The following is an 11,671-nucleotide window of genomic DNA, read 5'->3' as shown; positions in this document are numbered from 1 at the left end:
CGGAAAAATTGTCACAGTTTCTGTTCTAACGTCACAAACAGAAAGAAAATAACAACAACATGTAACCTTACCAGAAATGATTACGTTATCTTTATGCATATTACCGGCTGAGGACCAACAGGTGGGAACTACCCATGGGTCTATGCGAACTCACAAGCGCCAAGATGTCGGCGAACATGGAGCGGGAGGAACTTCTGAAATTCAATTCGTCCCTGGAAGACGAGAAACGTCTGTTTTGGTGGTGAGTAGAACGTAACTTTGTTCTTTGTATCCTTGTGAGCACTCTGGAACATCCTTACGTAGAAAGACGACGTAATACTACAGAAATATGACGGAGTTTTTAAAGCATTGTGGCGTGGCATACACGCGAGAGCGCACCTGGGCTAAATTGATTTGCATATAATTTAAACGATAGCAAGATCATTTTGAACAACACGCAGCGTACAAACGTGCTGGGAGGAAGAAAGATGTTTCGTCCTCCCCCGTCCAGCTTGAAATAAACCTCATTAAGTTGAAAGAGTCCATTCCAAGTCTTGCATATTTATTTCTGTTTTATTTAAACAGGGTATTTAAAACCACTGCTTTTCAGGTATGCCCTGTAACAACAAGTGACAGATTTGTTGGGCATGAAGAGATTATTTATTCAAGGAAGTTCTTTTTAAACCTTCTTGCTTTAGTGAATCGACAAAAGTACAGGGACTTCTTGTCTACAACAGAATGTACCACTAAGGTCGAACTAAGCCAAATACATGTATGGATAATGTCATCCTGCTTACAGAATATATTTATGCAGCAAACTATATGTACAGAATATATGTCAGTGGCAACATTAGATGTATAGCTATTCTTAAACATGCAGTCTCTAAGATTTAGACATTGTTAAACTGTATTTCCCTATTTGCACACTGTCTGGATTGTCTCCTCTTAAAATATATTGGAATTTATTTATATGACCTGAAGTGTTGAAATCAGTTGAACAATTGGACAGGGAAGTGTATAGCACACAGCACTTATCATTATATAATGTACAATCTGTTATAAAATGATGCTCATATTTAATCATATTTGGGCAAAATGGTACCATAAGTTGATGAAAAATATTCAGACACATCATGTGGTATATCTACCAGTATTAATTGTGTATGTGAATGTTTCTGATAACACAGCCTTGGCATTCAGAACTACACAAATTGTGTGAGCAGCTAGGCCACACTGACTTAATTTTATGGAAGACTATGAACTGATGCAAATTCACAAGACCAGCTTTGTATTCCTATTGAATTTTCTATATTTGCCCGTACGCACTAGTTTGGGGCTCTTCAGAGGATGCAATCCATAAAATTTGGTGTGGCCTTAGTTACCAAAGAATGTTTTTGACAGCTATACATTTCTTTACAATTTCTTGAACATATTTCAGATTGATGATTGAACTGTTTTCATGTTTGTTTTTCAGAATGTATCCTGACAACATTGGATATTATACTTTTACCATTTTTATTTCTTCTAACATTATTCATGTTTGACCAACTTGATTTGACCAAATGTTTTATACATGTTGATGATATTCCAATAATTTTGATTGTGTTTACCTGATGCTAGTTGTTGTTTATCATCAGATGGATAAACTTGGTTGCATTATTTCATTTATTTCAAAGTTAAAAAATCTTTTGTTATAATGACATTTGTATTTTACATTTTGTCTAATTTTACAGAAAACTTATTCGAATTTGGAATGATCTTGATTAAGCTTAGACATATTTGCCATGATTGTTGCAGAACTATTGTGTTTGAATTGTGACAAATGTACAGTCTGTATTTGAAATACATTTTCTATGTGCTGTTGGTAACTGTTCAGAACTGAGGTAAGGTATTTCATCTATGATGTTAAAGTTATTGATAACCGACTAGAATCATGTGATATTGATGATGATATTGATGCTCTTTACATGTTGCAATGTGTGTGTCTTTGTATGTGATATCTTAATATTTGTGAGATGTATTTTATGTGATTTATGTGTTGTTTGGTCATTATATTCTGTGTTAAGCTTTGACTAAAAGTTAAGTGTAATTTTGCTGTGCTCTTCTTTTACCTTACTAACAAAGTATACAAATGTATACTGAAGTTGGCCCCACCTCAAAAGCAGGTTTTAGAACTTTAACAAACGTGTGAATAGGACAATGTATGATGTATCTTGTTTAATGACGTGCATGTTCTGTGAATATTGCTAGTGTATGTAAATTTGGCCTGACATTTTTCTGAAAGTGTATGTCTTTTACACCCTAGGTTTGAGAAGCTGATGCTGTATACCTGACCATGAGGGACCTGTCCATGCTCCTGTGAGTGCTGTGGGACCTGTCAGCTATCCTGTGCGCCTGTGCATATTCCTGTAGGACCTGTGTTCCTGTACATATTCCACAAGGACTGTTTCTGAGGGACCTTTCCCCTATCTACGAGACAAGAGAACATCGGACTTTGACTGTAAGTTTGCTTTTATTTATTGAACTCTTTCAAAAATGGGGTCTGCATGCCGCAATGTGTGATCAGTTGTTAAAGTTTGCATAATGCGAAGCCGGGTCGTTCTGAATAATTGTGCATTATTACTGTAAAGCATCCAGGCATTAACAAGTGAAGCATGATATGCAACTGCCACATTGCAGAATTTTTCACCTTGTCATGTAAATTTTGCATAATTCAAAGGAGAACAACAATGTCAAATGCAATCTATGTGTAAAGCATCCAGTCTGCACAAATGAATAGTAAATAGTGGTCGCTGCCTTCCAGAACCTAGCGCAAAGCGTAATCGGGACCTTCCATGCAGACGCCTAAAAATGACAATGAAAGATGTTGGGAAAGGGCATCTCTGCGATCCTCTGAATTTTTAGTTCCAAACACCATTGTTGAAACTGGCCCTCCCTGCTAATTGTTGTCATTTCTGAAAGAGTTCACATTTCTTATACTAATATCTAGTTTAAGGTTGTGACTAACACTTTATTGTAGATAAGGCATTGTAGATAACACAGTACATTTCCCAATTAAGGAGAGCACTTGCAATAGATCTATTGTCTGTTGTTTCTGTATAGTAATGGGATGTATTTTCAGAAGCATTTGTGATCAAAGTGTTTTTCTTGATATCCTCTTCATCATGATCCACATTCACCCTTTCTAAAAATCATTTTGAAATGAAAAATTGCCCTTTGTGTGAGACAAAAAAATATAAATTATCATTGAAAAATCATTAAAGCAACAAAATGTTTAGGAATGAATAATGCAAATATTGTGTAGCACTCAATAATGGAAATTAGACTGAACTGAATGAAGAGAGACATTTTAATGATGACTGAAATGAAGATCTCAAAAGCTACTAACAGTGTTTGCATTTCGATCAGGCTTATAATATGCAAGGAATTTATTCTGAAGTTGCTTCCTACTTAACTACTGTACAACTAAAAGTTAGTTAAGTATAACTCAAATTAAATCAAACGGTACTGTAGAAAGAGTTACAGTGCAGTAAGAGGTTGATTAAAGTTAATCTTTTGACAGTGGGGCAGATCTCTTTCCCATAAATGAGTATGCAAAAGATCAAATATTGATACCACAATTATAAGCCATATCAGTTTTGTAATTAAAATGCGGTCATTTCACAGGTATATAGAGCAACTAAAAATACATTTGTACTTCAGGTAGAGTGAGGTTGAAATATTTTACATTGTCGAGTTTTTAAGGCAATCACAACAGGTAGAAAAGGGGGCTTGCATGCCCTTTTTCGTAAGGTGTAATCAGGCATTTTTAGTCTTCATAATCCATAGGCAGCCTCCCCAAAAATAAACGTAATCGTAATAGTACATTAGCTGCAAACCGTAAAGTCGTAATCGGCTCTAAGAGCTTTAACATAATTTGTAATCAGCGGCGAAAATTTTGCGTAACTCGTAATCACTACCCCCCATGCAGGCCCTCAGAAAAAGTATACAGTGTGACACAAGTAGTATTCAAAGGACAAATAAAGTAATTGTTGATACTTGACCCAAATTGATGTTCACGGTTGATGCCTGCCCATTTCCACCAGAAGGTAGTGGTGACGTAGGCTCTCCACTTACTAGTAATCTAATTAACTGGCTATGAAATCACTACTTTGTTAACATTAGCACATAAAAGAACATCTCCACGAAAAGAAAAGCATTAAGAGAAACCTGGATGATGAATAATCACCTGGGAGAAAATATTCGGTAGGCTATTGTCTGCATGTCAGTCCATCTACAATCATGACATTCGTCATATCTTATCTGAAAGACATACTGTATGTACTATAGACTAAATTGGATAAATAAGAAAGACGTAATATATGTACTATAGACTAAATTAGATAAATAAGATATGACAAATGTCATGATTGTGGATGGACTGACATGCAGACAATAACCTATCAAATTCTCCCTCAGGTGATTATTCATCCTCTTGGTTTCTCTTTATGTTTTTCTTTTCGTGGACATGTTCTTTCATGTACTAATGTTAACAGAGTAGTGATTTCATAGCCAGTTAATTAGAATAAGTGGACACACTACGTCACGGCAGGCATCAAACGTGAACATGGATTTGGGTCAAATATCACCCCTATGTAGAAACCAAATGAATCACCTTTTGAAAATAGGATTTTAGGTTAAAAGTTTAAAGGCACCAAAACTGAAATTAGTGTATTTTTCCTTTAAAGCTTAATTGGCCATGAAGTCACTACTTTGCTTAAGTTAGAGAAAATGGAAAACGTCCAGCCAGAGGACCGCTAATCACCCAAGAGAGAATTTGGCGAGCAAATCCGAGAAACAGTGACTTAAATTGGTGTGTCCTTAAGGGCACACTTGAACAATCTTTGAGGAAATTATTTGGGTTATTGTATAATTGGCAGCTTCAATTCCCCCAAAATTGTGGCTTTGGACCTGAACATTTCATTGAGGAATTGTGTAAAAAATTTTTGCCAAAACCCTGCCTGCCAAAAAACACTTAGCATACGTGGGGCCCTCAAGTAGATGATTAATTGGATTAAAGTTTTCCCGCCAAAAAACTTATAGTATATGGGCATCCTGACCTTTGACCTTTACTCACTCACTTAGCCACCACACTTCTGCTTGCTACACCCAACCAACTCACACTGTTCCAATGCTTTGAACCTTTACGCTTAACTTTTCCAAACTCTTTGTGATACTCATGCTATGTCAGACCAACCTTCCGAAACACTTAGTTACTCGAGTGAGACTTTTCTGCCAGATTGATTGTCACTACTAGTCAGTCAATTGCACAGGAATGCTGGTGTGTCGAAGCACCGTGTCTCCGCAAAGACATCCCCAGGGGAGCAAACTTCTGTGCATTGACTGACCAGTAGAGTGTCACAATCAATCTGGCAGAAAAGTCTCACTCAATAACTAAGTGTTTCGGAAGGTTGGTCGGACATAGCATGAGTATCACAAAGTGTTTGGAAAAGTTAAGCGTAAAGGTTCAAAGCATTGGAACAGTGTGAGTTGGTTGGGTGTAGCAAGCAGAAGTGTGGTGGCTAAGTGAGTAGAGGTCAAAGGTCAGGATGCCCATATACTAAGTTTTTTGGCGGGAAAACTTTAATCCAATTAATTATCTACTTGAGGGTCCCACGTATGCTAAGTTTTTTTTAGCAGGCAGGGTTTTGGCAAAAAATTCATCAACTAAGTATTCAAAAAGTGACAATTTTGCAATGAATTCAGGATAACAATGTGGAATTCAAGTGGCCAATTATATTTTGCAACAACAGTGATCGCTTCTCAACAAAGGCATCCAGACCCTCAGAGTGGAGTGTTGTCTTGTGTTCAAGGTGGAAGAAGGAGAGTGTGACTAAGTGTTTGGAAACGTTTAGCAGAAGAAAGGGTGATGTACCGTGCAATTAAAACCAGAGTTCAAGGATGAAAGGCAAGTAGCAAGGTGCCACCCTCCGTAGTTTTCGCCCGCTCCCTAATGTCGCTGGGCTGTGGTGATGCTTACTGACATTAGGGAGCGGGCGAAAACTACGAAGGATGGCACCCAGGCTAAAAGGCTAAAAGGCAAGGAAAAGAGTGTCATTTTGTGTAATTAACAGCAGTGCAAGTTAGGATGTGACTAAGGCCCCACTCCCACTACGGTAAAATTGTCCGGATCAAGCCGAATTGATTCACTTTGATCCGGCTTGATCCGGACAATTCTACCCTAGTGGGAATGGGCCCTTTGACCAAAAAGTTGAGCGTGCAAAAGCAGAGTTAGATTTTAAGTGAAGAGTTTAAGTGAAGAGTTTAAGTGGTTAGGGAAGTTACCGATAAGTGTAAAGTGTAAAGGTCCAAAGCCACAGGAAAGGGATGATGCACCATGCAAGTTTGAGTGAAGGGTTTAGCAAAAGGGTGAAGAAAGATGTTGTGAGAAAAGGTCCAAAGACAAGAAGTCCAGAATGTGAAGCATTTAAAGAGTTGTGCAAGTTAAGTGAGAAGTGTAAAAGAGAAATGAGCCTGGTGGTCTGGTATTCTTTTCTGTGGCTGGGCACGTTCATCAAGTTACTTGAGACAATTTGGGCTAGCTGTGAGACTTTTCAAAATAGTCTGGACACAAGACTTTTGTTAACTTGAGATTCTACAAAAAAAATCCCTAAAACACTAATCTTTTTGTTCCAACAAAGACATTAATTGGATGTTCCTTGATGTTTGAATTTGCAATAGCATTCTGAATTTGCAATGTAGCATTTTTACATGTTACATGTCCACACCTAAATGACGGAATGGGTGTACTTTCCAGAAAACAGTCTGTGCAAAAATTTCTTTCTGATACAAGGTACCCGTGAAAAAATGGCCTAAAGGCGCAGGTTTTCTGTAAATGACTGCAAGTGGAACATGCATTTGGTTCAAGTTACGTAAGAGCAAATATGAGCCAAATTTAACCACCGTGGAAGTTTAACAGTGAAGGTTACAAGTAAGTGGAAAAGGAAATTGTGCAAAGCAGAGTTAGAGGGTACAAGGATAGAAATGTATGTAAGTGAGTGTACTTGGTTGTGTTACACAAATAAACTATACTCACAACTTGACCCCATCCCGTGTCTTCTCTAGATCTCACTGCTTTACTGGTGAAAGTCTGGTCCTTCCTTCCTTCCTTCCACCATGAGTCATGTGTGGAGAGGAAAATAAAAGTCAGTATACGGTATATATTGGAGCAATTCACCTTTAGTAAGGACTAGGATATGATAATTATACTGCCTACAACACAACTGTTTTTTTTCACTGGGGAACGTTACATAAACATTGTAAAAAGCCAGACTTTCTTCTGATCCAAAACTTTAAACTAAAATCCAAATCTTGAAATAAACAAGTCTAAGGTAAACTGCTTTGTAAGTTGAAAAGCATTGTCTCACCTGTAAACTCTCTTCATTCCACCAGTCTTCAAGTCAACCAGTCTTCTCAGCCCTCATCTGGTCTGGTTTTGACAATAGTCGCTGGTCATCACAGGTTTCTCCCAGTCTGGACAGGAACGTCAGGACAGCTGACACTCAGGACAAACCTACCGATATAAACAGATGGTTATTGTGATGCAACACTGAATGACCATCAAAGATAGACTAAGTGACAAAATTGCACAATTTCGTTGAATAGATGTACAAAATCCTAGGCTCTAGACAGTTGTTATCTATTGCGACATGCCTCAGAATTGTGAAATGCCTTAGAAAAATGTAACTTGTAAATTGAGAACCATTGTCTCACCTGTACAAACTCACTGTGTCTTCAGGTCATCTGATTTGCTGGTCTGGACTGGAGAGAAGTTGCCGGTCACCAGGTTTCTCAGAACACAGACATCTGGTCTTGTTGGGTTTAGAGTCATCACTGCAGTCAACTGCATCAGTCAGCAGTCACCTAGCTACAAAGACATTAAAAAGTTACAAATCAGATTTCAAGTTCTCACCAATATTCCTCTTGGGTCTTCAAAACTGATCACTGAGATTTAGACAGGAATCACCGTCACTGCTGCATCAGTCAGCAGCCACCTAACAATATAAACATAAGTTATGCACTTGTAATACAGTACTAAGTAAATGGTAGGCAAAATGCAGAATTTTTCTCACCTGATATTGCTCTTGGGTCTTCAAATCACCTGGTCTGGTCTGGTCTTGTCAGGTTCGGACAGGAGTCATCACTGCTCCCTCAGTCAGCAGACACCTAACTATACAACATTATTAAGTTATAGTATACTTATACACTTGTCTCAAATATCACCAATATTTTTCTCACCTGATATTCTTCGTGGGTCTTCAAATCATCTGGTCTGGTCTGAACCAATCTAGTCATCACTACTGCATCAGTCAGCTGCCACCTAACTATACAAACACACACAATAGAAGTCACATGCTAGTCTCAAAAATGACCAAGTAAATGGTAGGTAAAATAAACAGTTCAAATTTTTCTCACCTAGCCTGATACTCCTGCATCTGATCACCTGGTGCTTCTGTCATCACAAGTCTCATCTCATCAGGACAGGCAGACCCTCAGGACACAGCTACTATATGATTGCATAAAAAGAATAATAAGTTAACCAGCCCTGTTGTACACAAATCTGGGCAATAGAACAAATCCAAAGAGCTACTAGTAGAAGATACCTTTATCTTTAAGACTTCAGTACGTTCTAACTTCCCTTCCCACACGGGTTCTTCTTGTTTATTTCTCATGCCAAAGTAACGTAAATCATGACTGAAAGTCGTCACTGTATAAGCCATGTAGCACATGGTTAAAACTCATGAAAAATCCCTTTAAACTGCATCCTGGTGGTTATAACTGTGACCACATGACATTGTGATTTACAGAAATTTCCCATTTTACGCCACAAATAAATGCATAAGTGCACAGCTTTTGTACGGTTGTAATTTAAGATCTGTAGTGTAGATTTCAGATAATGCTAATGACTTTTATGTTTTAAAAAACATTACTAAAGTAAATGCCATTCTTGAAAAGCTATGGTCAAATGTTTAATACCTGCAGAGGAAATACTTACTCGTAGTTGACATGCAACACTTACTGTACTATTAAGACATTTCCATATCCATAGTGCTCCATGCTAATTGCTATCATAGTACAAATGCGAACAAGAATTCAGAGATCTCATACCTACATGAAAATATTCAAACACCTCTCAACTATCAGAGATGTAGATATACTCTACTGTATGTATGGTTTTCTCAACTCAAATTACATATAAATTCTTATGTGAAAGTCCTATCCATGGGCAAGGTTTTGTTCCAATATTTTGATATCAATCATGCAAACGACCGTCACATTAACATAATGTATTCATAGTGATGTTATCTTTAACTAATTATTTAATATTAACATACACTTGTTAGAAGTGTGAAATACCCTAATTAAGAAATAGCATTTTTGTGTTAATTATGCAAATTAGGCATTCATTTGTTGCATAATTTGTCTGTTACTGTTCCACGTGCCATACATACATTACACATATCAAAGCCTTTGATGATCAATGATTTTTTTTTAAATTTCATCATTAACTAGAGTCCCACGATCTCATACCTTCGCCAAATGATGTTAATCTTTATGACTGACATAAATTATGTCAGTTGATCATATTCGCCATCAAAATACAGCTTTATCTTTAACAAAGAAAGCCATTCTATCATTTCCTCATAAATTATGCAAATGAGGTCCTTATTTGAATAAGTTATGTTTAATGATGTTCTCCTTCACTTAACTTTCAAATACCCCAAGTGTGAAATTCCAGGCAATTACCATTATGGAAGTATAACATTTTCTCATTAATTATGCAAATTAAGTGTTAATTTACATAATCAATATCTGCCTGTGTTTCTCTCGTTCTTAATCAAATTGCAGATGTCACAAGCTTGAATAGTCCTATAATGTAATGCAGCTAATTTATAGAATTTCCTCATTAATTATGCAAATTACATCCAGATTTGCATAATTGTCGCATAATTATGTCAAGCGTAACTTAAGCTACCTACATACCAAAAATCACGACGATCCGTCCTCCGGTTCTTGAGTTATCCTCTTATGAATATTTTCAAAGAAATGCCCCTGCAGTACCCGAGCAAGGCGCTGGGGGGCCCAAACCTATGTCACTTCTTCCCCAGCACAAGACCTACCTACCATCCAAATTTCGTGACCCTAGCACGTCTAGATCACGAGATATCAAAACCAGAATTTCAGCTGCAGTACCATAAGAAGCCGCTAGGGGGCCCAAAATCTAATCATTTCGAGGTCTCATCAAGACCTACCCACCTACCAAATATGAAGTCAATCCATTTAAGCCTTCTCAAGTTATCGTGTTTACAGACAGACAGACAGACAGACAGACAGACAGACACACACACACACGAACGCCTACGAAAACATAACCTTCTTGGCGAAGGTAATTATGCAAATTGGGTTTTCATCAATATAATTTACATTTAATTGTGTACATCTCCGTCTAAGCTATCTACATGCCAAAAATCATGAAAACTTTTTTTTTTAAATAAAGATTATGCTGGAAACGCCCTTTATTTCCAGATCTAGAACAAGCTGCTCAGGGAACCAAACCTACACCACGTGTTCCTGACAGGAAATGCTATCTGTCGCCAAAAAGTCAAAATGGTCTGAACGTGGCATGTTCAGGACAAAAGATACAAAATCCAGACGTTCTGCTGCAGTACCAAGGTCATCCACCAGGAGGCCCAGATTTGACCTTGACCTTTGTCTTCCTAAGAACTAACAACACACCAAATATCACAATCCATAAAGGTATTCTGAAGTTATGGTAACTACAAGTGCGCAGAGAAACACACACACACACACAAACACACACACACACATGACCAAAAAACAGTTACTCAATGAGTCAAGCAACTGGATATGATTTTGAAAACGTCAGACGTTTCAGCTAGTATCCACTAGCTTTCGTCAGTGACTGAGAGACCAGAGGGGAAAGCAGGTTTATATACACAACCTGTTGATTGATATGCAAATAAAGTGAAGACAAATTTTTGGAAGTCGAAAAAGGAACAAAAGTCAGACAAGTCAAGACAAGATGATGCAAATTAGTCTGGAAGCTCCTGTATTACAGGACAGGAGTTAAGTGTTGTCTGTCCTCGGGGCTGGGAGTGCCAAATCTCAAGTGCCGGAAAGATCGACCCGTAGCCCCCCTTCCCTGTTGAGGGTGGGGTTGTACATTCTTTCATATATTGCCTCTTTAACACCCCGTTCCCACCAGCGTGTTTCGCGGTCTAATACATCCGTGGACTCGAGTTTGAAAGAGTGACCCTGGTTGTGTTGTAGGTGGTGGAAAATAGCTGAGGAGTAGCCGTTGGCACTAGGTCGGCAATGTTCTTTGTACACACACACACACACACACAGAGAAAACAATTTAACTATCAAATGGAAATTCTCCATTTCAAAAAATAATGCACATGAAAGACTAAACTGAGCCAATTATAGCTGTATTTAGAATTCAGATACTTCTGAAAGATTGCGCCATTCTTGTTTACACGCCGTTTTTTTGCGGTGGATTGCGTAACAACAGGTGTTCTATGAACCAAGATTTAGAATACCACCAGGAAGGTAAAAAAAAAAAAAACTACAAAGCCCGTTATTACACCTTCACACTGCCAACATTACCTTTAAGTTTTATCATTACCAA

This window comes from Branchiostoma belcheri, unplaced genomic scaffold (genome assembly GCF_001625305.1).
Source record: "Branchiostoma belcheri isolate BF01 breed outbred unplaced genomic scaffold, Haploidv18h27 scaffold40, whole genome shotgun sequence".
In the NCBI taxonomy this organism is placed as follows: Eukaryota; Metazoa; Chordata; class Leptocardii; order Amphioxiformes; family Branchiostomatidae; genus Branchiostoma; species Branchiostoma belcheri.
Note: the sequence above shows the minus strand (reverse complement) of the source record.